General features: G+C 36.7%; 1 long non-coding RNA gene across 1 annotated transcript in view; it reads right to left on the reverse strand.

Moving 5' to 3' along the window:
• Positions 1-551: 551 nt before the first annotated feature.
• LOC128931586 (uncharacterized) overlaps positions 552-26,294 on the reverse strand; it is a 76,240-nt gene continuing 50,497 nt past the window's right edge. The window contains exons 2-4 of the long non-coding RNA XR_008480132.2: positions 5,745-5,847; positions 3,497-3,589; positions 552-690 (exon numbers count right to left, since the gene is read on the reverse strand). This is a non-coding gene — a long non-coding RNA (uncharacterized LOC128931586). The remainder of the gene's footprint in view (positions 691-3,496; positions 3,590-5,744; positions 5,848-26,294) is intronic.

Genomic DNA, 26,294 nt, shown 5'->3' on the forward strand with positions numbered 1-26,294 from the left:
ATTTGAGAGGATAAGAGAAAGATTTCTGGGGTGAGGAACATGGGTGATATTTTAATCAGAGTAGCAATTATCTGATGTACATATTTCTTCAAAAGTTATGCATTTATTACATGTGAATTTTACCTCCTTAAAGCAGTATTAAAATGTACTAATTTGTATACACATTTGTGTGTTTCAATATTTGTGTTATGTTATAGCAAAAAACACTTTAAAGAAAATTTGAGATTGATAACTGAGATTTCTTAAGAAAAAAATGTGCAAGGTATCTGTCCTGCCTGTGACACTGACAACCTCTGACCCCGTTTTCAGAGGTATGTGGAAGTTCTTCGGTTATTCTTGGCTCTTTTGTATGACCTGAAGCTGCTTTTGAACGCCTCTCTCTGAACTCTGAACTCAGCTCTTCAACACCAGCCACATCCCTTGACATGGAAATCTCAGTTCACTAATGTACCACTTTTCAAACTTTAATGTACCTGAGAATCTTATCCAATTACATATTCTGACTCAGGAATCTGGGGTGGGGTCTGGGAGTCTGTAATTCTAATGGCTCCCGGGTGATGCTGCAGCTGTCGGTCCGTGATGGGCTGCACTTGGAGTTGGAAAGCTCTGGTGCACACTGACATGGCTTTCCTCTCCCACTGTTGCTGCCCTGCGCTGTCTCAGGCAGGAATCTTCCCCAATCTCTGGCACCTTAAAGAAAAATTATGTTACCACCCACCAGACCACAAGTCCAACGGAAGAGCGTTATTTAACCACCTACCACACGGAAAGTATGTATCTCCTTTCTCTGTGGAATAAAATTTTCCACTTCTGTTAATTTTTCAAATAACTGAAATTTAATCTATATTTAATATTATTTTTCTTCATCTAAGACTGTGGAAGACTCACTGTACCTCCCTATAATCTTAAACAGAGAGTACGAAGAATGATTGAATCTTTTTTTATTAACTCAGGGACATTATTAGGCTGTAATGCGGGAATGCCCTCTGGAGTGATTGAGATCTGTTTATCCTGCCTAAAGAGGTCCTAGACTGCAATTCTTTCTGTGCTCTTATGTGCTTTTGGAAAGTGTTGTTTTCTTAATTCCCCAACAGGCTCTCATTTGCTAGTTCTTATTAAACTTCAGCCAGCCTGGCTTTACCAGGCATCATTCGTTCTTCTAATTGTTATTTCAATTCAATTATACAAATTTAAAGTGAATAACCCAGCAATGGTTCATATATTTGTTTAGAACAAAAGTGAAAAGACTGAAAGAGTACATAGAGTTTCCTGTTTTAGGGACATGTGGGGGCTTGAGTGTCTAACTTTCACTAATTTGATTAATTAGAGGCCAATGTTTCTTTTTTATTATAGGATATGTTATACACTCATGTTTGTCCATGTTTGGTTTATTAACAGCTTACAATGGAATAAGCTGTGGTGCTTATAAAAACGTAAAATTCTAGGGCCTTAGCTTTACAGATGCTCATACATTACACCTGGGGGATTCAGCATTGAGCGTACACATCAGGAGTTCCTGTGCCCAGAAAATTTGAAAAAATACTGTTCCTATGTAAATGCCGTTAATCTCTTGAAGATCATGCTACTTTCCTTAGGTTCTCATCAGAATTTCTCCTTTATCTTTGGTCTTCTCTATTATAGCTAGGTCTAATTTTCTGTGCTGCACTAGAAAACTTGTTTGTCTCAATTAGAAAGCTTCTTATCACATAATGACTCATACTTTTCCATTTCTTGGGAGTGGAAAATTAGATGGAAATGTACTAATTTACATATCAGAACTCCAAGTCTGGTCTGTTGACCCTCCAAACTTAAATTCTGCCTGAATAGAATATCTAAAGCTGCAAATTCCCATGTCTCCCAGCAAATAACAAGTTTTTCCTAAGAGGAGAAAAAAAACAGATGTATAAGTTAAGGTCTAAATGTATGTTTACGTTGTTGATACACAAACTGTCCTTTATTCAAAATATATACTATATATGTAACAATTAATAATGCCCATCTGAATTTTTAAAATCCCTCTAAAAGTGGCTTATCATTAGTTGCTGTCTGTCTAAAGATTTACAAGACGTAAAAAGAAATCCAAGCTTTTGTTTAAGGTAGAACACAAGACATAAAAGATGTATCTAGAATAAATTCTGGTATAAAAATCATTCCACCTCATATCTGTACCCTAGCAAATGAGAAATATAAGATAGAAAACCACATATTCCTGGTCACTACCCTCAACCTAGTGTCCTGTATTGCCTAGATATCTTAGCACATTCTACCAGCCACCTGGCTCTCCCACTCTCTACAATTATTCATTCATTCAACAAGTATTTACTAAGGTAGTATGAGCCAGGGGTTATGCTAGCTGCTAAAGATAGAGTACTGAAAAAAAAAAAAAAAAAAGATTGGAAGCTCTTTCCTTGAGGAGCTTTAGCTTCTAGTGGGAAAGACAGACAGTAAGACACAAAAAAATTAAAGTATACATGATAGGTAATTATAAATGCTAAGAAGAAAATGGTAAAGAAGGGAAGGAGATAGAAAATATTGGTAGGACAATTGAGTGTGGCCAGGGTTCTTAGAGAAAGGCTTCTCTAAGAGGCAGCTTTTGAGCAAACCTGAAAGATCTGAAGAAATCAGCCTCCTGGATATTTTGAGAAAGAGTCCTCTATCCCAGGTAGAGGAAGTAGTAGGTGCAATAGCACTGTGATCAAAACCAGTGTTTTCATGGAAGTTTGGAGCTGAGTTATCAAGGCAGGGAGAAGTAGGAGATGAGCTGAAAGGGAGACAGAGAGGGACAGAATTGAATAATGTAGCACCACACAGGTCTTAATAAGAATTGTTTGATTCTTCCTGAGCAAGATGGGAAGTCATTCGTGTGTCTGAGCACAATGATATGATCTGACTCGAGTTTAACAGAATCACTCTACAGCTGTGTTCAGAACAGATTGGAGAGAGACAAGGGCAGAAGCAATAGAATGGGTGAGAGGATATTGCAAGAACCAAGGCTATAGATTAAAGGATTTCCAATTTTTCATACTGTTGCCAAATTCCCAAAATGCCCTTCTTCCAATCACTCTTCACTGCTAACTGGTGTAGTCCACTGCAAACTGTGAACATCTTCAAATCTGTAGCTGCATTCAACCTCTCTTCCTTTCCTCTTTCATGATAGAAAAAAGTATCCTCTTTAATGAATAGGCAGTAAAGAGTGAGAATATTGGCTCTAGACATAGAAGCTTGATGTATAATAATTTCTCTTCCACCTAAATTGTGTGACTTAAGAACATTCCCTAAAAGTTCTGTATCTCTTTCTTCACCTGCAACATGAAGGACAATGGTAAGAATTACTTCAAAACATGGTGTGAGGATGAAAAAGAAAAGAAAAAAAACAACACACAAATTTCCATCATTGTGAAGAGATCCTGGCACATAATTAAAGCTCAGAAAAACTTAATTTCACTTTCCACGCATGCTAGGGAGCCTGTCCCTCCTCCTTACTTGAAAACCTTACCCCAGTGACAGTTCTCCCCTTCTCCTGCATCTTCAACAGCTTCCTCCTGACTAGATTCTTCTCATCAGTAATTAAACATGCTCAGCTCTTCACCTTAAGGGAAAAAAAAAAGACTCCCTGAATCTACCCTTGTTTTATCTCAGGTTTACTATAGAGAGCCTCATACAAACATGAAAGTGCTGATGTCTTATTTAAGAGGGAAAAAATGAGAAAAGGAAGAATGTAAAGCAATACTAAATAAGGTGTTACCAAATAGCTAACTCTTCTCATGAAAGCTCTAAAGTGTACATCAGATTGTTCAACAGATGTAACTGCTTGACATTTGCAATTTTTCCAAGCAGGCTGCAAGAAGAAAATGTGATGCTAGTAGTCCTGGGAAGAAAGAACGGTGAGGAAACTGATCTGCTGAACTCCCTCCTAGCTCTTGTTTTCTACTGGGCAGTGGGTAGCCCTCGAGGAGTTAACTTCTCTGCTGTTTTGAATTTTGTGGTCTGGTACTTCTGGATGCCGGATTCCACATTGGACTCTGTCAGTCTGGTTATGATTCATCCAAGCTCAGAAATGGCATGAGAAGCTAAAAAATTCAGGGGTGCAGCTGGTCAGCTTGGCTGCAAAAAAAAGTAGCTAAGAGGGAGGGCTTGGTGTTCCAGGGCAAGTTGAGCCCAGACGTGAGCCAGTGTTGGCCAAACACTGTTGGTTCTCCTGTACTGAGGCCAGTGTTCTGGGAGGCAGGCAGTGCCACAGAAATATGACCGGTTACATAGTATTTACAACTGACAGTACTACAGCTGATACAGCTCTATAGCCTTCTCGGTTTTACCGCTACCTCTCCAACTCTTAGCAAGCTTCATGAAAGGATTGTCTACACACTCTGTTTCTTCATCTTTATATCCTATTGACTCTAAAATTTGGTTTCCACACTAACTTTAACCCTTTATTCCAATAGCTTCCAGTACAGTGTTCAATAATCTTCATGGCCCTACATCCAATAACAGCTTTTAATCCTCACCTTATTTGACCTTTCGGAATCATTTGATGTAAATTGACAATTTTCTTCAACAGGCATTCTCTGTCTTTGTCTCTCAAGACAGAAACTTCTGGTTTTCCTCCTATCTTTCTGGTTGCTTTTTTCATGCCCATACTGTGATTTTTTTTAAATGATAGGGATCCTCCAGCTTGGATTTTAGTCTCTCTTTACTCCTCTCTGTACATGTGGTTTTTTGAACTATTCCATGGCTTTAACTACCATGTATAATCCAGAGCTGCCTCCCTTAACAATTACCTTTGACCTAACCTTCTCTTCTGAGCCCCATTTCAGTTGTTGACAGACCTTTTTGTTTGTTTGTTTTTGACAGGTTCTTGCACTGTCTCCCAGGCTAGCATACAGTGGTAGTGTGATCATAGCTTACTACAGCCTTGACCTCCTGGGCTTATGTGACCCTCTCCTCTCAGCCTCCTGAGAAGCTGGGACCACAGGTGCATGCCCCACACCTGGGTAATTTTAAAATCATTTTTTATAAATAAAGGGCTTTACAGATTCTTGTAACTCAGAGTTTTGCAGTCTATGTTGCCCAGGCTGATCTAGAACTCCTGGGCTCAAGTGATTCTTCCACCTCAGCCTCCCAAAATGTTGGGATTACAGATGTAAGCTATCATGCCTGGCCTTGGCAGGCTATTTTCATTAGGTGTTTTTATAGACACCACAAACTCAACATACTCAAGCTTTAATCCATATTCTACCTCACAGAGCAGCAACTCCTATAGTTTCTGTTTTTCATAGACAGCGCTGTAACTCATTTGACCATTCATGTAAGACATTTGAGATTTATCTTTGACTCCTGTTCCAGTCTCAGTTTCCCAACTCCCAATCATGACTGATCGACTCCAAAAGAGTTTCTATGTCCCATAAATCCTTTCTTTGTCTTTTCTTTCCTATACTTTCCAGTTAAACTTCTCAAAAATGTTCTCCTATACTTGGAATCCACATTTCCTCAGGTTAGTCCCTAATCTTCTAATCACACATCAACCCATCCTGTACGACTTCCTCTCAGATCACCTATTGGGAACAGGCTGCTGTCACACCACAACCTTCATGTGGCTAAATCCAAAGGGAACTTTAAAGGTCTCATCTTACTTGGCCTTGTAAGAGCATTCGATTGTATGGGTCTCTCTCTCCACTCCTCTTGAGACATTTTCTTTCCTTTTCTCTATCAAGAGATTTTAGATTTCTCTATCAAGAAAATCTCACCTTTTTGGATATTCCTTTTGTCTGTATAGTAGATTCCTCATTCTTTACTCAGCAATTAAATGTTGGGATTACAGTCAGTTCTCCATATCTGCAGACTTCATATCTGTGGATTCAACCAACAAAACATGGATTAAAAATATTCCACACATACAAAAGCAATATAAAGTAACAATACAATAATTAAAAATAATACAAATAAATAACAATGAAGTGTAACAACTATTTGCCTAGCATCTACTATGTTTTAGGTATTATAAATAATATAAAGTTAAAATATACAGGAGGATATGCATTAGTTATATGCAAATAATATGCTTTTTTTTTTTTTGAAAGAAAGAAAGAGAAAGAGAAAGGGGGAGAAACAGGAATCTTGCTCTATTGCCCAGGCTGGAATGCAATCCAAAAATAGGTGTCAAAAACCTCCTTTATGCCAATAATTGTGCTTAACAGCTGAGACAGGAAGGAATAAGGGAAGAAAATAACAAACAAACAGCCAACCAATATTTCATCTAAGTCTGTGAAATGCTATGCAAATGCTGAAGAGTGATTTACTTCCAACAACGTGGTCACTTTCAAAATAGGTGTAATGTGATACTGAGAAAAATATATGTTCTGTGGACCTGGGGTGAAGAATTCTATAAATATTCACTGAGTTCACTTGTTCCAGGTCTGAGTTCAAATCATAGATGTCCCTGTTAATTTTCTATCACATTGATCCATTGAATATTAACAATGTGGTGTCAAAGTCTCCCGCTATTATTGTGCGGGAGTCCAACTCTCTTTATAAGTCATTGAAAACTTGTCTTATGTATCTGGGTGTTTCTATGTTGGGTGCATATATATTTATGATCATTCACTCCTGTTGTTGCATTGATCCTTTTACCATTATGTAATGTCCTTCTTTGTTTCTTTTAGTCTTTGTTACTATTAAAGTCTATTTTGTCAGAGACGAAAGTTACAACTCCTGTTTTGTTTTGTTTTTTTTCTCTCCATTTGATTGATAAGTCTTCCACCAACCCTTTGTTTTGAGTCTTTGTGTGTCTTTGCTTATGAGATGGATCTGGATACAGCAGATGGATCTGGATACATACTGATGGGTTTGACTTTTTATTCAGTTTGCCTGTCTGTATCTTTGATTGGGGCATTTAATCCATTTAAATGTAGAATTAGTATTGGTCTTTGTGAGTTTAATATTGTAGTTTAATGCTCGCTGGCTATTTTGCCCATTAGTTGATATAGATTCTTCATTATGTAGATACTCTTTACCTTTTGGTAAGTTTTTGGGATGACTGATACTGGTTGTTCCTTTCTGTGTATAGTGCTTCTTTCAGAAGCTCTTGTAAAGCAGGCCTGGTGGTGATGAAATCTCTGAGTGCTTTCTTGTTCATGAAAAATTTTATTTTTCCTTCATTTATGAAGCTTAGTTTGGCTGGATATGAGATTCTGGGTTCAAAATACTTTTCTTTGAGGATATTGAATATTGACCCACACTCTCTTCTAGTTTGTAGGGTTTCTGCTGAGAGATCTGCTGTGAGTCTGAGAGGCTTCCATTTATGGGTAACCTGACCTTTCTCTCTAGCTGCCCTTAGAATTTTCTCCTTTATTTCAACCCTGGTTAATCTAACGATTATGTGTCTTTTGGTTGCTCTACTTGAGGAATATCTTTGTGGTGTTCTCTGTATTACCTGGAGTTGAGTATTGTCCTGCCTTACTAGGTTAGGAAAGTTTTTCTGAATAATATCCTGAAGAATATTTTCCAGTTTGGATTCATTCTCTTCATGACATTCAAGTACACCTATCAAATGTAAATTAGGTCTTTTCACATAGTCCCATTTTCTTGGAGACTTTGCTCATTCCTTTTTTACTATTTCTTCTCTAATCTTGTCTTCTCATTTCATTTCATTAAGTTGGTCTTCGACCTCTGATATCCTTTCTTCTCCTTGATCAATTCGACTGTTAAAACCTGTGCATACTTCACAGTGCTCTCATGTTGTATTCTTCAGTTCCATTAATTCACTTATATTCCTCTCTAAATTGTCTATTCTCATTAGGATTTCATCAAATCTTTTTTCAACATTCTTAGTTTCTTTACATTGGGCTAGAACATGTTCTTTTAACTCACAGAAGTTTCTTATTATCCACCTTCTGAAGCCTAATTCTGTTAATGGAATGCACTTGTTCTCCATTAGGTCTTGTTCCCTTGTTGATGAGGAACTGTGATGCCCTGTAGAGGGAGAGGCATTCTGATTTTGGGTATTCTTGGCCTTTTTTACGCTGGTTTCTTCCCATTACTGTGAATTTATCCACCTGTCATCTTTGTAATTGCCGACTTTCAAGTTAGGTCTCTGAGTGGACGTTTAACTTGTTGATTCCCAGCACCAGAATCTGAGCAACCCACTGTGCTGGCTAAAACAGAGGCGTTAAGATTCATGGTGCTTTTCTGCCCAGGAATCTCCGGTCTGGCTTCCTTCTTGAGTCCCTTTTTTAATCAGCTGAATAGGCGACTCTGCCTTCCCAGAGCTCCAAACGTCGACCAAAAGAGGACCCAGTCCCATTTACTCTGCACCAAGAACTGCCGCGCCGGCCACAAGAGTCATGCTGGCGTCCTGTGGGGCTCCTCTGCTGGTAATCTCCTGGTCTGTGAGCAACAAAAATTCATCTGAAAGTGTGGCTCCCTCTCGTTCTCTGCACTTTTACTGGGAGCTACAATTCTGAGCTGCTAGTAATCAGCCATCTTGGATCTCTCTCCTACTATGCCTTTTTATATCAGAGACTTGAACATCAGTGGATATTGGTATCCATGGTGTGTGGGGGGTCAATTTTCTGTGAATACCAAAATATGACTGTCTTTTAGGCCCTTTCTCCCTAGGCAATTGTATCCATTCTGTTACTTTAAATGACAATGTATAATGTATACACAAGGTATACTAAACTCACATCTCCCACACATATTTTTCCACTTATTTTCAGATAGAATGCAGGTGCCTATTTGCATCTCTTCTTGAGTATCTCAAGAGTCTAAAGCTCGACATCTGCAAAACCAAACTTATGAGCTCCCTCCTGAAAGCTTATATATTTTTATCATTTTTTACCACTGTAAATAACACTATTTTCTGAATTTTGTAAGTCAGAAACTTAGCAACATTTCACTCGTTCTCAATATTTAATTGAATCCTTTACCATGTGCTCTCAATAGTACCTTCCAAGTTTCCCACTAATTTTTTCATTTCTCTTTGGATCTGCTACCTTCACTCTAGTTCAAGCTGTCTATCATTTTGTGCCTGGACCTTTTTAGTAAATTTTTTACTAGACTACCACATTTGCTCTTACCTGGATCAAATCCATTCTCAATACAGCTCTCTGGGTAATCTTGTCAAAATGCACATCTGTACCTATGTTCTTATAGAGGCTTACATTCTTAACATAGCTCACAAACCCTTCCCTCATCCTCCTCAACTTCCTTTGCAGCCTTATCTCACCCTGTGTGTCTGTCACTGCACTCACTTTCCAGACACATTGGCCTCCCTTCTGTTCCTTATCCCTTCCGTGTTACCTCTTGCTACAAGACCTTTGTGGGTTTTCTTCCTGTCTGGAGTGATCATCCCCCCACACCCCGTTTCCTTTCATCCCCAGTTCCTTTGACTTGTTAACTCTTAAATATCCTTCAAATTGAAATGTAACTGTCACTTTTCTAGCAAAGCCCTGACATATCTTCCTAACTGGATAAAATCTTTCACTTATACAAATTCTACTAAATCAAACTTTCAAATAATATTTTCTCATAGCATGTCATGTCAAATAGATGTTTAAATGGACATTTACTTTACGTACTTGATTAATGTCTTTTTCCAGCCCCAATCCAACCAAACTCTTCATAAATATTGCCAGCCTCTTGAGAAGAACTATGCTGGTGCTCACCATTTTGTCCCTAGTGCCTAGGACAACACCGAACATATGATAGACAGTTAATATGTGCTGGATGAATGAAAAAGTATATGGAATATTCTTTAGGGGATTCTCTATTTTTGAAGATCTAGATGTTACTGAAAACTTTGAAATATGCATGACTCAAATGCCCTCTACATAATCACGGTGAATTTACTATACTGCTTAAAAGCTGAGCTCCAAAGTTAGGTTGCCTGTATTCAAACCAGTTTTGCCACATATATATGTGCAACCTCTGCAAATTAAACTTTCTCTCTGTTTCTGATCAGTGAAGATAACTACACTATGGCCCACAATTTCTGTGTGGATAAGATGCAGATATGCAAGTAAGTAGCTCAGCACAGCCTGTCACATAGAAACTCTTGACTAAATGGTAGCTGTTGTAATTACGGACCTGATTTCTTCATGCTTCCTTCCTTTTCTGCTCATGGATCTTTGTGAGCAATTTGTATTCCATCTCTTCAGTGAACTTGGTGGAATCTACATCTTGCACCTTTCAAAGGAAATCTAGTCCCATTAAACTTATTCTCATTTTTGTAGTTTTACTGAAGATGTGTGTTTTCACAAAAGTCGCCTGGAGTCCAAGGTAGCCTACCCTCTCTTTGACCCTCGCCACACTTCTTCTCTAAACCACCAGTCTATACTCAATTGCTTTCCCCATATTTTCACCCATGAACAGATATCTGTGATTTACAGTTTAGTTTTCCTTCAGCAAGGAAACAGCCTTGTTAGTTTCATTTGTTTACCTCTTTTTACTGAGGATTATGATAAAGAACAGCATTTCCCTTCTCACAACTTCATCAACTCATTTCCTTGCCTAGAAGACTTTTCTGAAATCTCTTGGCCCTTAATATAAAGTTCAAGGCAGGCTTTTGCATAACCTGGCTCCTGCTAGTCTTTCTGATCTCATATTGTGCTACCACCCTCCTGCTCGTTTTTCTGTAGCCACAATGACCTATTTTTCTCTGCCTTAAAGGTATTGAGATTTTGCTGGTTCAAGTCCTTTACAATTTCCCAGCTCTCTCCCTTTGCCTATTTAAGACTCAAACATCCTCTGGGTCTGGATTTAGTATCTATTCCTCAGAGAAGACTCAATGACTGGAATTGAGTTCCCTGGTTATATAGTTTCATTACATAATATATATTTCTCTAATTAAATAATTTTAATAATTATTAATTTATATAAATAATTATAATAATTAAATGTTTATAATTATATTTCTATATTTTAATTAAATAAAATTACATATTGTTATTTAAATAAGAAAGGTATATGTCTGCCTGTTTATTGTTTCATACTTACTTCCTTAGAGACCACTTGATGAGGTCATAATGGATATTCAGTAGATATTTGCTGAATGAATGATGATTTAATCTTTACATAGTATTGCAGTTTTTGACCTTAGTTTTTCATAGCATTCCCAAATTATTCAAAAGTCTGAAATCTATTTCTTTTTAAAATTTATTTTGATTTTTAATTTTTGTGGGATATAGTAGGTATATATATTTATGGGTACATGAGGTGTTTTGATACAGTCATGCAATGTAAAATGAGCATATCAGGGAGAATGGGATATCTGTTTCCTCAAGCATTTGTCCCTCCAGTTACAAATAACACCCCTTAAGTTATTTAAAATGTCCATTAAGTTATTATTGACTACAGTCACTCTGTTGTGCTATCAAATAGTAGGTCTTATTCATTCTTTCTAACTATTGTTTGTAATGTATTAATTATCCCCACCTCCCTGCAATCCCACCACTATATTTCTCAGCCTCTAGGAACCATCCTTCTACCATCTATGTTCATTAGTTCCATTGTTTTGATTTTTAGTTCCCACAAATAAGTGAGAACATGCAAGGTTTGTCTTTCTGTATCTGGCTTATTTCACTTAATGATCTCCAATTTCATCCATGTTGTTGCAAATGACTGGATCTCATTCTTTTTTATGGTGGATTAATAGTACATTGTGTACATGTGCCGGATTTTCTTTATCCTGTCATTTGTTGATTGACATAAGGTTGCTTCCAAATCTTAGCTATTATAAACAGTGCTGCAACAAACTTAGGAGTGCAGATATCTCTTTGATATACTTATTTTCTTTCTTTTAAATATATACTCAACAGTGGCATTGCTGGATAATATCATACCTCAATTTTTAGTTTTCTGAGGAACCTCCAAACTGTTCTCCATAGGTTTGTACTAGTTTACATTCCCACCAACAGTGTACAAGGGACCTCTTTTTTCCACATCCTGGCTAGCATTTGTTATTGCCTGACTTTTGGATAGAAGCCATTTTAACTGGCGTGAGAAAATATCTCACTGTAGTTTTGATTTGCATTTCTCCGATGATTAGTGATGTTGAACACGTTTTCATATGTCTCTTTTCCATTTGTTTGTCTTCTTTTGACAAATGGCTATTCAAGTGTTTTGCCCATTCTTTTTAAATCAGATTACTAGATTGTTTTTTCTGTAGAGTTATTTGAGCTTCTTAAATATTCCAGTTATTAATCTTTTCTCAGATGGGTAGTTTGCAAATATTTTCTCCCATTCTGTGACTTATTAATTCACTTTATTAATTCCTTCCTTTGCCATGCAGACTTTTTTTTAAAAAACTTTATGTAATCCCATTTGTTCATTTTTGCTTTGGTTGGCTGCATTTGTGGGGTGCTGCTTAAGAAATTTTTTCTCCACATCAATGTCCTGGAAACTTTCCCCAGTGTTTTCTTGTAGTAGTTTCATAGTTTGAGACCTTAGATTTAAGTCTTTAGACCATTTGGATTTGATTTTGTAAATGGTAATAGATAGATTAAGTTTCATTCTTTGTATATGAATAGCCAGTTTTCCCTGCACCATTTATTGAGGAGACAGTATTTTCCCTATTGTAGGTTCTTGACACCTTCATCAAAAATGGGCTAACAGTAGGTATGTGGATTTGTGTATGGGTTCTCTATTGTGTTCCATTGGTCTATGTGTCTTTATGCCAGTACCATGCTATTTTGGTTACTATAGCTCTGTAGTATAATTTGAAGTCAATTAGTTTGATTCCTGCAGTTTAGTTCTTTTTGTTTAGGACAGCTTTGGCTATTCTGGGTCTTCTGTGGTTTCATATAAATTTTAGGATTGTTTTTCCTATTTCTGTGAAAAATGTTATTGGTATTTTTATAGAGATTGCATTAAATCTGCAGATTGTTTTGGGTAGTATAGATATTTTCACAATATTGATTTTTCCAATCCATGGACATTAAATATATTTCCATTTTTCGGTGTCCTCTTCAATTTCTTTATTCAATGTTTCACAGTTTTCATTATAGAGATCTTTCACTCCTTGGTTAATTCTTAAGTACTTAATTTTATATGTGGCTATTGTAAATGGGATTACTTTGTTATTTATTTTTCACATTGTACACTGTTGGCATGTAAAAATGCTGCCGATTTTTGTATGATTTTGCATCCTGTGACTTTACTAAATTTATTCTCAGTTCTAATAGTTTTCTTGCAGAGTCTTTAGGCTTTTTTTGAATATAAGACTATATCATCAGCAAACAAGGATAATGCGACTTCTTCCTTTTCAATTTAGATGCCTTTTATATCTTTCCTTTGTTTATTGTTCTAGCTATTACTTCCAGTACTATGTTGAATAACAGTGGTAATGATGGGCATCCTTGTTATGATCCAGATCTTAGAGCAAAGGCTTTCAGTTTTTCCCCATTCAGTATGATACTAGCTGTGGGTCTGTCATATATGGCTTTTATTATATTGAAGTATGTTCCTTCTATACCCAGGTTTTGAGGGTTGTTGAAGGGATGCTGAATTTTATCAAATGCTTTTTCAGCATCAGTTGAAATGATCATGTGGTTTTTGTCCTTTATTCTGTGGATATGATGTATCACATTGATTAGTGTATGTTGGGCCATCCTTGCATTCCAGGGATAAATCCTACACAGTCATAATGGATAATCTTTCTGATGTATTGTTGAATTTGGTTTGCCAGTATTTTCTTACAGACTTTTGCATAAATATTCATCAGAGACATTGGCCTGTGGTTTTCTTCTTTTGCATGTGTCTTTCACTGGTTTTGGTACAGGGTAATACTGTCCTTGTAGAATGAATTTTAAGATCTTCCCACCTCATTTATTTTTTGAAATAGTTTGAGGAGCATTAGTATTAGTTTTTTGTTTTTTTTTTTTTTGATAATAGGTGGAATTAAGAAGTGAAGTCATTAGGTCTTGGGCTTTTCTTTACTGGGAGAATTTTTATTATGGCTTCAATATTGTTACTTGTTATTGGTCTGTTCATGTTTTGGATTTATTCCTGCTTTAATATTGTAGGTTGTGAATGTCTAGAAATTTGTCCATTTCTTATAGATTTTCCAGTTTCTTGACATATAGTAGCCACTAATGATCCTTTGAATTTCTGCATTATCATTTGTAATGTCTTCTTTTCCATTTCCAATTTTATTTATTTATATCTTTATTTTTTTATCAGTTAATCTGACTAAAGCTTTGTCAATATTGCTTAACTTCTGTATTAGTCTGTTTTCATGCTGCTGATAAAGACATACCTTAGATGGGGCAATTTACAAAGGAAAAAGGTTTAATGGAGAACCGGTGGTTCCATTTGGCTGGGGCAGCCTCACAATCATGGCAGCAGGCAAGGAAGAGCAAGTTGCATCTTATATGAATAGCGGCAAAGCAGCAAGCAAAGAGAGAGCAAGCTTGCCCAGGGAAACTCGTGTTTTTAAAGCCATCAGATCTCATGAGACCTGTTCACCATCATGGAAACAGCACAGAAAAGACATGCTTCAACCACCTCTCTCTTTGTTTCCCACAACAAGTGGGAATTCAAGATGAGATTTGGGTAGGGACACAGCCAAACCATATCAACTTCTCAAAAAAACACGTTTTTGTTTCATTGATATTTGTATAGTTTGTTCATTTCAATTTCATTTATTTCTGCTCTGATATTTATTATTCCCTTTTTTTCTACTATATTTGGGTTTGGTTTGCTCTTGATTTTCTAGTTTCTTAAGATGCATCATTAGATTTTCTATTTTAAGTTTTCTATTTTTTAATAACCATTATAAACTTCCCTCTGAGACTGCTTCTGCTGTATCCCATAGGTTTTGATAGGTTGTATTTTCATTATCATTTGTTTTGAAAAAATTTTTAGTCTACTTTGTAATTCCTTCATTAACCCAGTGGTCATTCAGAAGCATATTGCTTAATTTCCATGTATTTGTATAGTTGCCAAAACTCCTCTGGTTATTAATTTCTTGTTTTATTCAATTGCAGTCAGAGAAGATGCTTTATATTATTTCAAATCTTCTGAATTCTTTAAGACTTATTTTGTGACTTAACATATGGACTATTCTTAAGAATGATCCATAGGCTGACGTGTATCTTGCAGTCATTGGATACAATGTTCTCTAAATATCTTAGATTCCTTTGGTTTATAGTACAGATTGTTTTATGTTTCTTTGTTGATTTTCTATCTGGAAGATCTGTAAAATGCTGACAGTGGGAAGTCTCCAGCTATTATGGTACTGGGGCCTATTTCTCTCTTTAGCTCTAATATTTGCTTTATGTATCTGGATTCACCAGTGTTTGGTGCATATATATTTATAATTATTATATCCTCTTGCTGAATTGATCCCTTTAACATTATATAGTGACATTATTTGCCTCTCAAGGTTTTTTCTTCAAATTTGTTTTGTCTAATTATAGCAGTTCCTACTTCTTTTTTGGTTTCTGTTGGCATGGAATATATTTTTCTATGTATTTTTTTCAGTTTATATGTGTCTTTATAGGTGAAATGTGTTTTTTATGGGCAACAGACTAATGGGTCTTGTTTCCTCATCCACTGAGCCAGTCTATGTACTTTGATTAAAGAGTTTAGTCCATTTATATTCATTATTATTAATGAGAATAAGGACTTACTCTTACCATTTTGTTATTTGTTTTCTGGTAGTTTTGTGATATTATCTTCCTTCTCTCTTTCCTTCCTGCCTTCCTTTAGTGAAGGTGATTTTCTCTGGTGATATGATTTTGTTTCTCACTTTTTATTTTTTGTGTGTCCATGGTATAATTTTTGGTTTGAGATTATCATAAAACTTGAAAATACTATTATATAACCCATTATTTTAACCTGATAACTACTTAAAACTGTTTGCATAAACAAACAAGCAAAAAGAAAATTAATAAAAACTCCATGCCTTAACTTTTCCCCCATGATTTTTAACTTTTTATTGTTTCTATTTATATTGTATTGCAGTGACTATGTCTTAAAAAGTCATTTTAGTTATTATTTTTGATTAGTTCATCATTTAGTCTGTATGCTTAAGATAAGAGTAGTTTAAACTCCACAGTGCCAGTATTATAGTATTCTGTAGTTTTCTGTGTACTTACTATCATCAGTGAGTTTTGTGCCTTCAGATGATTTTCATCGCTTATGAATGTCTTTTCTTTAAAATTGAAGTACTTCCTTTAGCAAGTCTAGTGTTGATGAAATCCCTCAGCTATTGTTTGTCTGGGATAGTCTTTATTTCTCCTTCATGTTTGAAGATATTTTTGTTCATATACTATTCTAGGGTAAGTGCTTTTTTCCTTCAGCACTCTAAATATGTCATGACACTCTTTCCTGGCCTATAAGATTTTCACTGAAAAGTTTGCCACCAGACATATTAGAGCTCTATTGTCATTACTTTTTTTTCTCTTACTGATTTTAGGATCCTTTTTTAACTTTGACCTTTTAGGGTTTGATTATTAAATGCCTTGAGGTAGTCTCCTTTGGATAAATCTACTCAATGTTCTATAACATTTTTGTACTTGGATATTGAAATCTTTCTTTAGGTTTAGGAACTTCTCTGTTACCATCCATTTAAATAAACTTTCTTCACTGTTGCTTTCTGTACCTCTTCTTGGAGGCCAACAACTCTTAGATTTGCCCCTTTGAGGCTACTTTCTAGATCCTGTAGGCATGTTCCATTGTTTTTTTTCTCTTTTTTCTTTTGTCTCCTCTGACTGTGTATTTTCAAATAGCCTATCTTCAAGGTCACTAATTCTTTTTTCTGCTTGATCAATTCATTTATTAAAGGATTCTGACTCATTCTTCAGTATGCCAAATGCATTTTTCAGCTTCAGAATTTTTTCTTGTCTTTTTAATTATTTTATTGTCTTTGATAAATTTTTTTGATATAATTCTCAATTCCTTTCAGTATAATTGTGAATTTCTTTGTGTTCCCTTGATATGGCTATTTTGAACTCTCTGTCTGAAAGGTCACATATCTCTGTTTCTCCAGGAAACAGATCCTGGAGAATCTGGTATCTTATTTAGCGCATTTTGTGTTATCATGCTTTCCTGGATGGTATGATCCCTGGTATCTTATTTTGCTCATTTTGTGTTATCGTGCTTTCCTGGATGGTGTTGATGCTAGTGGAAGTTTTTGGTATCTGGCCATTGAAGAGTTAGGTATTTATTGTAGTCTTCACTTTCTGGGAATATTTGTAGCATCCTTTCTTGGGAAGGCTTTCCAGATATTTGAAAGGAGTTGAGTGTTGTAATCTAAACTGCATCTGATTGAACATGCACTCCAAGCCCAGTAAAGCCCTAGTTCTTGTAGATTCACAGAAGTACTGTGTTAATGGTCTTGGACAAGATCTGGGAGAATTCTCTGGGTTACCAAGCAGAGACACTTATTCTCTTCCCTTATTTTCTCCCAAGCAAACAAAGTCTCTCTCCCTCGGTTCTGAGCCACCTATAGCTAAGTGTAGCATGACACTGCCACCCCTGTGGCCTGAATGTACAGGGTCAGACCTGGAGCCAGCATAGCACTAGGTCTCGCTCAAGGCCTGCTTTATCCATCCCTGGCTACGGCCTCTGTTTATCTAGGTCCTGCAGTTCTACAATCAGCTGGTTACAAAGCCAGCAAGGCCTGTTTCCTCCCCATTAGGGCAGCATGAGTCTAGGGTACTGGGGACTTAGGCCATGGGTGAGTTCAGAGGTACTGTCCAGGAGTCAGGAACTAGAGTCAGAAAACTTAGAAGTCTACACTGTGTTCTATTGTACTATGGCTGAGATGGGATTTTAAACTACAAGACGCAGTCCTTCCCATTCTTCCCTTCTGTTATGGTTTGGCTCTGTGACCCCATCCAAATCATCTCAAATTGTAATTTCCACATATTGAATGAGGGACCTGTAATCGCCTAAGGGAGGGAGGTTACTGGATCTTGGGGGGCAGTTTCCCCCATGCTGTTCTCATGATAGTGAGGGAGTTCTCACAGGATCTGATGGTTTTATAAGTGATTGGAAGTTTCTCCTTCACTCTTCTCTCTCTGCCACCTTGAGAAGAAGGTGCTTGCTTCCCTGTCACCTTCCACCATGATTGTAAGTTTCTTTAGGCCTCCCTATCCATGTGAAAAAGTGTCAATTAAATCTTTCCTTTATATATTATCCAGTCTTGGCTGTTTATTTCTAGAAGTGTAAAAATGGACCAATATACCTTCCCATTCCAAATGCAGAGGAGCCTTACCCCATAGCCACTAACACCCTTAGCCACAAGGAGTAACGCCAGACTACTGCTGATGGTCTCTTAAGGCCTAAGGGCTCTTAAACCATCTTAGGCTGAATATTCCCTAAACTGGGACTCACCCTTCAGGGCTGTGGGCTCCCCTGTGGCACAGGCAAGTTCAGAAATTCCCTAAAAGAGTCAAGTCTTAGAATCAGGTACCCCAAGAGCCTTCTTGGTGCCCTACCCCTCTGTGGCCATGCTGGAATTTGAGGTGCTAGACAAAGTTTCCTTTACTTTTCCCTCTGCTTTTCTAAAGCAGAAGGAGTTTTTCCCTATAGCCAACCCAATTGGTAATGTGCTGAGTCACACCTGAAGCCAGCAAGTCTCAGAGGCTCATCCAAGGCCCTTGATGTACTATCACTGCTGGTTATTCAGGGCACAAAGACTCTTCCATTAGCAGGTAATGAATGCTGCGGGCATTGTGTCCTTTCCTTCAAGGCAGTAGGCTCCCTTCTGGCCCAAACTGTGCCTAGAAATGTCATCTGGGAGCTAGAGGACCTGGAATAGAGGCCTCATGACTCTTATCAGTATCCCATCTTGCTGTGGCTGAGCTGGTATCCAAGATAAAAGACAAAGTCCTCCCCACTCTTTCCTTTTCTCTCTTTAAACAGAAGGAAGGGTCTCTTTTGGAGCTATGAGCTGTGCAGCCTGGGGTTAGGTGAGGAGTGAAACCAGCAATCCCCTGGCTGCCCCTGCTGTTGTCTCAGTATGTTGCATGCCCCACCAATCTCCTGTCTTTGGGCCTCATTTGGCACTAGGACTCACCTAAGAGTTGCATCCTTATTACTGAGACTGCCTTTCAAGTTTACCTGAAGACAGAGAGTGCTGTAGCCCTCTGTAGCAAGGTTTTAGGTACTCAAGTTCTGATTGCTGGGATTTGTGATTCTCCTCTGGCTAGGGCTAGTTTAAATGCTCCCTCTGTAGGCGGTGTCAGCTGAGTTTGGTCTGGTTTTCCTTTCTGCTGTAACAAAACAGCACTGCGTTCAGTTCAGTGCCTCAAAATTGCCGTGCTCTCCCTCCTCTAGTACCCAGAGAAGCTCTATGGACCATGCGATCGCTGTTTCCTTGGCTGAGGAAGGGGTGGCATTTGCAATTCAGGAGTGTTTTCTCTATCTCTTCAGTGCATCTTTCAGAAATATGAACTTATAAAACCAGGTACTATGAGAGCTCACCTAATTTTTGGTTCTTATGAAGGTTTTCTGTGTTGATAGTCACTAAATGTTAAATTGGTGTTTTTGTGTCAGGAGATGAGAGAGGGTGATGGGAGGGGATGGTTGGTGGAGCCTTCTATTCCAACATTGTGCTCCACCTCTTCACATATTTCTTAAGTCCTGAGTTTAATTTGGGATGCTGAACTTGAATCCATTGCTATTATAGTCCTGCTGTCTCTTGGCAGAGTGCTGGAGAGGGCATAGGGGAAACCAGAGCCCTGGACCAAGGACAGGGAGGCTGGTTCAGAGCCTGATGCTGACCTGCTTAGCTTCCAAAACTCCAGTGTAAATATTGAACTAAATGAGGTCTTTTCATGTTTCTTTTAATGTAAAAGCACCTAGCCGAATGACTTCTCTTGGATTTATAGACAGTGTACAAAAAAATCATTAGTTTTGTAGATTTACTTATATGATATATTCAGCTGATTAAGAGGTTTCTTTTTTATGGTTTTCCCAGAGAGAACTGAACATTTTTCTTTCCTGCGTGATTTTGAGTTGGCTTCCCAGTTAGCATCTGCAGTATAAATAATCAAAGACAACTTCTCAGGAATATGAGGAATTTAAAGATTGTTCTAAGGGGCTTGAGAACAGTGAATTTTCCTAGTTGATTTTGAGTCAATAAAATAGAAGTATTTGGCTTCTTGAAGAAACAAGAAAATAAAACCCACTTCAGAATTCTCTTTGTGAGGGTGATTGATCTCCTATGTAAATTATAGTGTTTAATGTTGAGAATGTCTGTTCTGTTCTCTAAAGTATGAAAAGACCAGACAGGTTCTATATTTCTGTGTGCCCATGTGTGTGTAGGAGAGAATGAAAGATTGAGAGACAGAGACTTGATATGGTTTAATGCTACTCCATATAGTTTTGATGACTTTTGTTCAGAGCCACATTAAATTTCATTTGAATATTTTAGACATTTTAATATACTCTACTTAGCCTTCCTAAGTAGGACAGGAACAAGATTTTATGGGTCCTGAAGCTTATAAAACATGATGGTCATTTTTCATGGAAAAGACATGCGGTATAAAAGTAATCATTCATTTAGAACAAGAGAAAATAGCACAGCAAATTGCATATTTCAAACACCCACAAAGGTCATACAAACGTCCTTCTTTATTTTCTACATGTTTTGGCTTTGTAATATTTGATCACTGCTTCACACGACAAAGATTTTATAAAACCACTTTTCACCATTTTTATAAAATCGCTTTCTACAAGGAAAAGAGAAAGTCTTTCTTAAGATGGAATAAACAAAATTTGAGTTATGTTACATATAGTTGGAATGTTGAAACATATGGCTTCATACACCTATGTACTTGCTTTTTGTACTACTGACAAGAAACACAGGCAACATGGTAAATTTTGTTTCTCATGAGTCTTACCAAAAATGAAAAAATGTATTTGATTATGTACTTGAATATATGGCATTTATTGTTTTCCTGACAGAAGAGAATAAAGAAAACCACGTGCTTCACTTATAACTTGATGCAACCAAGGATTAGAAGAATTATTCACAAACTAGTATATGACTGTATACATTTTGCTTCCACAGCCCATAGAATCCCAATACCAATAACCATAAAACACATTTATATTACACTCAAACAACTGGCTTTGCCCACATACACACAAACAAGGGCTATGAGTGCAGTAAGAAGTAGACAGGTCTCTGAAAGCGCTAGCAGTACACTGGAACAGCTAGCCATAACTTAATGAGACATAGAAGTGACTGTATACCACATAAATTTATACCACCAAATCCTAATTTCCCAACTAAATTTCCCCTTAGCCACATCTCCATATATTCACTTCTTAAGCTACCTAGCAGAAGAAGGGAGACAGTGGAGAAAGAGAAAGTAATCTTAACTGATTTCAGTTAAGGCATCTTTGTTTTGCAAATTTTACAGAAAATGACAAACACAACATATGACTCCATGAATACATTGCTAGATCCCACCCAGATGACCTCAGAATGAGCATATACAAATGAAAGACTCTGAAGTCTAAATTTAATGAGCTTTGTGGTAATTCTGTCTTTGCCCAAAGACCTGCCTCTGGTGAAGTCTCATCCATGGATGTACATATTTTTCTTGCAGACTGGACACTGGGAGAGGCCACTGAGGTGGAGAGGGACTCTGGCTTCCATCAGAGTGAACCTCTTAAAAAGTCATTTGTCTGAGCCTCATATTTTGTCTCCTATATCCTTTGTCTCTTGGAAGGTCAAGGGGAAAGTGAATTTATACTTGGTTATAGTAGGTGCTTTTATTTTTCATTATGTTCATCGTGAAAAAGTTCATTGAAGGGGATGTATTCTAATATTCCTTTTTGGGAGTTTAGGTTATTTTCTGTGCACAAAATGATAGCTAGCATGAGAACGTGTGAAAAACACAGAAGAATATATTTCCATATGAGTTCTTTTCACATCCTCAATGATAATGTCTCACTAACATTTCTGTTTTCATTCTATATGTAATCTTTGTCCTCCAGACATCTCAGATTATCTAAATCATCAGTAAATAACTTCATTCTGTAACACAACTACTAATCTCAGCCTCGAGGCTAGCTATGAACAAGTTCCCCAAGCACATATTTTACTGCATCAACTCTGGGCGTAGCAAAATAGCTGAGTTTGTAGTTAGTGAGACTTTGTTTTCTCCATCAAATAAAATCACTAAGCCAGCATATAAGTAAACAGAAACATTCCCTCTTCTTTGCTCTTAATTGACATTTTGACACTTAAAATGAGCTAGAAAAGATGTGTGCAGGGCAAGGCTGAAGTCCAAGAGGGATGAAACTCCTTATTTTGGATCAAGTCTAGAATGTCTAACATGGATTGAAATATCTTCAGGAAAACCATGTTGATTCTTATCAAGTGCAAAGTGTTTCATTCCCTTAGTTGCTAATTGACAAGTCTCAGGTTCTACATAGACTTCACACTCAGTAAACCATAGGGAAAACAAATAAAATGAAATCACATACACACACACACACACACACACACACACACACACACATGATAGCTGTGCTTCCACAAATATCTCGATGAGAATTATCTGGTTGAGCGTCTCAATAATATAAATGCATAGGAATTGTCTGGGTGAGCTTCTCAATAATATTGATTTTTGGACCTATTTTTTGAAATTTTGACTGTCTAGTCCATACTTAAAACCTATGCTTATTCTTTTTTTAAAAATACATATTTTATTTTAGGTTTTGGGGTACATGTAAAGAACATGCAAGATTGTTGCATAGGTAGTGTGGTTTGCTCCCTTCCTCCCCATCACCTATATCGGGCATTTCTCCCCATGTTATCCCTTCCCAACACCCCACACCCCACTGTCCCTCCACTAGTTCCCCCCAACAGTCCCCAGTGTGTGATGCTTCCCTACCTGCATCCATGTGTTCTCATAGTTCAACACCCGCCTATGAGTGAGAATATGCAGTGTTTGATTTTCTGTTCTTGCGTCAGTTTGCTGAGAATGATGGTTTCCAGGTTCATCCATGTCCCCACAAAGGACATGAACTCATCGTTTTTTATGGCTGCATAGTATTCCATGGTGTATATGTGCCACATTTGCCCTGTCCAGTCTATCATCGATAGGCATTTGGGTTGGTTTCAAGTCTTTGCTATTGTAAACAGTGCTGCAATGAACATTCATGTGCATGTGTTTTTATAATAGAACAATTTATAATCCTTTAGATATATACCCAGTCATGAGATTGCTGAGTCAAATGCCATTTCTATTTCTAGGTCCTTGAGGAATTGCCACACTGTCTTCCACAATGATTGAACTAATTTACACTCCCACCAACAGTGAAAAAGTGTTCCTATTTCTCCACATCCTCTCCAGCATCTGTTGTCACCACATTTTTTTTAATGATTGCCATTCTAACTGGTGTGAAATGGTATCTCAATGTAGTTTTCATTTGCATTTCTCTAATGACCAGTGATGATGAGCATTTTTTCATATATTGTTGGTCTCATATATGTCTTCTTTTGAAGTGTCTGTTCATATCCTTCACCCACTTTTGAATGGGCTTGTTTGTTTCTTCCTTGTAAATCTGTTTTAGTTCTTTGTAGATTCTGGATATTAGCCCTTTGTCAGATGGGTAGATTGCAAAATTTTTTTCCCATTCTGTTGGTTGCCAATTCACTCTAATGGCTGTTTCTTTTGCTGTGCAGAAGCTGTGGAGTTTGATTAGGTCCCATTTGTCTATTTTGGCTTTTGTTGCCAATGCTTTTGGTGTTTTAGTCATGAAGTCCTTGCCTATGCCTATGTCCTGAATGGTTTTGCCTAGATTTTCTTCTAGGGTTTTTATGGTGCCAGGTCTTATGTTTAAGTGTTTAATCCATCTGGAGTTAATTTTAGTGTAAGGTGTCAGGAAGGGGTCCAGTTTCTGCTTTCTGCACATGGCTAGCCAGTTTTCCCAACACCATTTATTAAACAGGGACTCCTTTCCCCATTGCTTGCTTTTATGAGGTTTGTCAAAGATCAGACGGTTGTAGATGTGTGGCATTACCTCTGAGGCCTCCATTCTGTTCCATTGGTCTATATCTCTGTTTTGGTATCAGTACCATGCTGCTTTGATTACTGTAGCCTTAATAAGCATTTCTGGTTACATTACTGTAGCTTTAACAAGCATTTCTGGTTATTTTTATGTTTGTGATTCACCACCACCCTTAGAAAAGCACTCTGCTGTAGTATTTTCAGGCTTATATTTATAAACCAGGACTCTTCTGATGACTGTTACTCAGTCCCACATTGGCTTAGAGACCAATACGTTAGCCAGTCCTAATGAATAAGCATTGAGTATTTTCCTTCTTGCTTTCCACATCTAAAAGTTCTTTCTAGTTTTTGTTTATTTTATTCTGCTGTTATAATACATTTAAATTTTTAAAAATTCTGAAGCAGGGTATTTTTTCAGATGTTAACATTGAATATTAGAATAAGAAGCTGCTGTGAATCAATCTTGCTGTTTTAAATGATTGTCAGATATCCTTTTAATTCACACCCTTGTAATTTTTCTCTTTTTTTGACTTCTTCTCAATATAATATAAATCATCCTTCAAAAATTACAGTCAAGAGCAAGCAGGTAATCCAGTGGAATGAAATAACCACTAAGATGAATTATGTTCAGTGAATTGTGGAAATTTGGTACAAATTTTAAAAATATTAAATTAGTTCTTAGAAATTCACAGATGCCTAGTTCAACATCAGTATCAGTTATAGACTTTCTAGGATCTTATCCTGGAAGTGCAGAAAGAGAAGTCTATAAAGAGAAATTTTTGAACAAAGTACCTGATTGTATTATAAGAGTGGTGTACTCATTGCATAGAGCCATGGCTATTATAAGAATGTTGTAACTGTTATTTGCCCTTCCTTACAACATGAAACAAGCTTCCACTAAATATATCTGTGTTAACAAGGTTATGAAATAAAACCCATCATTCTTTAGAAATAAAAGATTTAACAAATCAGAATTTTAATAGAATGGTATTTAAAGAAACATTCATCACTGGGGGACTATCAAAATTTATAAAAATAGAAAAGCAATACTAAAGAAAAATGTAAACTTTTTCATTAGATTTTACAAATCAGGGCTCAGTGAGCCATCTTTGACCTTTAAAATACTTATTTTGGGAAAAAGTGAAGAAAAGAAAGCAATATGTTCAATATAATACAGTAGACAATGAAATTTAGAAATTTCTTTTTGTGACAGGAGCAACAAGAACAACAGCAACAACAATACAAATAGACACATCCAGGGGCTTTCATAGAGGCATGACTTGGGTGGGTCACAATGGATCGGAGTCTAGCTTTCAGTTTAATAAGACCGGAAACTCAGATTTATCAGCTGTAGACTATTAAACCAAACTAGTCATATTCAGAAGAGACTGGTTGTATAGAAACACAAATTTTAGCTTATTAATTTAAACAGAGCATAATTACTGCTAAGGTGGTGGGTCAGCAGAATATTTTTTCAAGAGGAGAATTCTACTTGGGTAGCAAACTTATAATTAGAAAATATTTTGGACGGCATGAAATAAAACATGGTATTAAAATTAAACTGATTGGACAGAATGCCTTTATAATGAAATCACACCTTGATTACTATGTCTCAAACTTGAACATTCACAAAAACATCTCAGTCAAATAGAAATAAAAAGCTTTTTCTGAAAGTTTTTAGAAAACACTGAGAATGTAATCATTTTCCTTCTAAAGTTAGAGGTATTTTATTCTTGTTCTATAAATCAGGATGCAAGTATAATAAGATTCAAAAAGGAATTAAAGAATGATAATTACAGGCAACTTGGAATGTTTGAAATTTAAGGGCTCAAATCACAAGAAATAATTTTCTCTCCCATAGCCTGGACTAATTTCCATTTAAAAAGATCAAGCCAGGTTTAATTAGCTCTGAGTTGGTCACATAAATGAAATGTATAATTTAATTTAAAGTGGTAAAAATTCTGTAAAAGTGAATTTCTGAAATACTATCACTGCTTTTTAAAATCTGAATATACTGATGTTAAGAAGGCTTGATAGGAGTCAATTAGGAACATTTAAAGAATACGAAGGTGGAAGCCTTCTGTATGGATGTTGGCAGTGAAGACAAAGAAATGTTGCCGCTACCTTTTAAATAGTTGGAAGCACACTTAAAAAAAAGTCCACCAGTGATTCTGATGGTCACCCTCAGTTAATAATTACTGACTTTAGATCATTATAAAATGTATAGATAAATAGATATATGCACACTATACATTATGTACATATATATTAATATATATCTATATATAAATTTTGTATAAATATATATTTATATGTTAT

The sequence above is a fragment of the Callithrix jacchus genome, chromosome 3 (assembly GCF_049354715.1).
Source record: "Callithrix jacchus isolate 240 chromosome 3, calJac240_pri, whole genome shotgun sequence".
NCBI classification, from domain to species: Eukaryota; Metazoa; Chordata; class Mammalia; order Primates; family Cebidae; genus Callithrix; species Callithrix jacchus.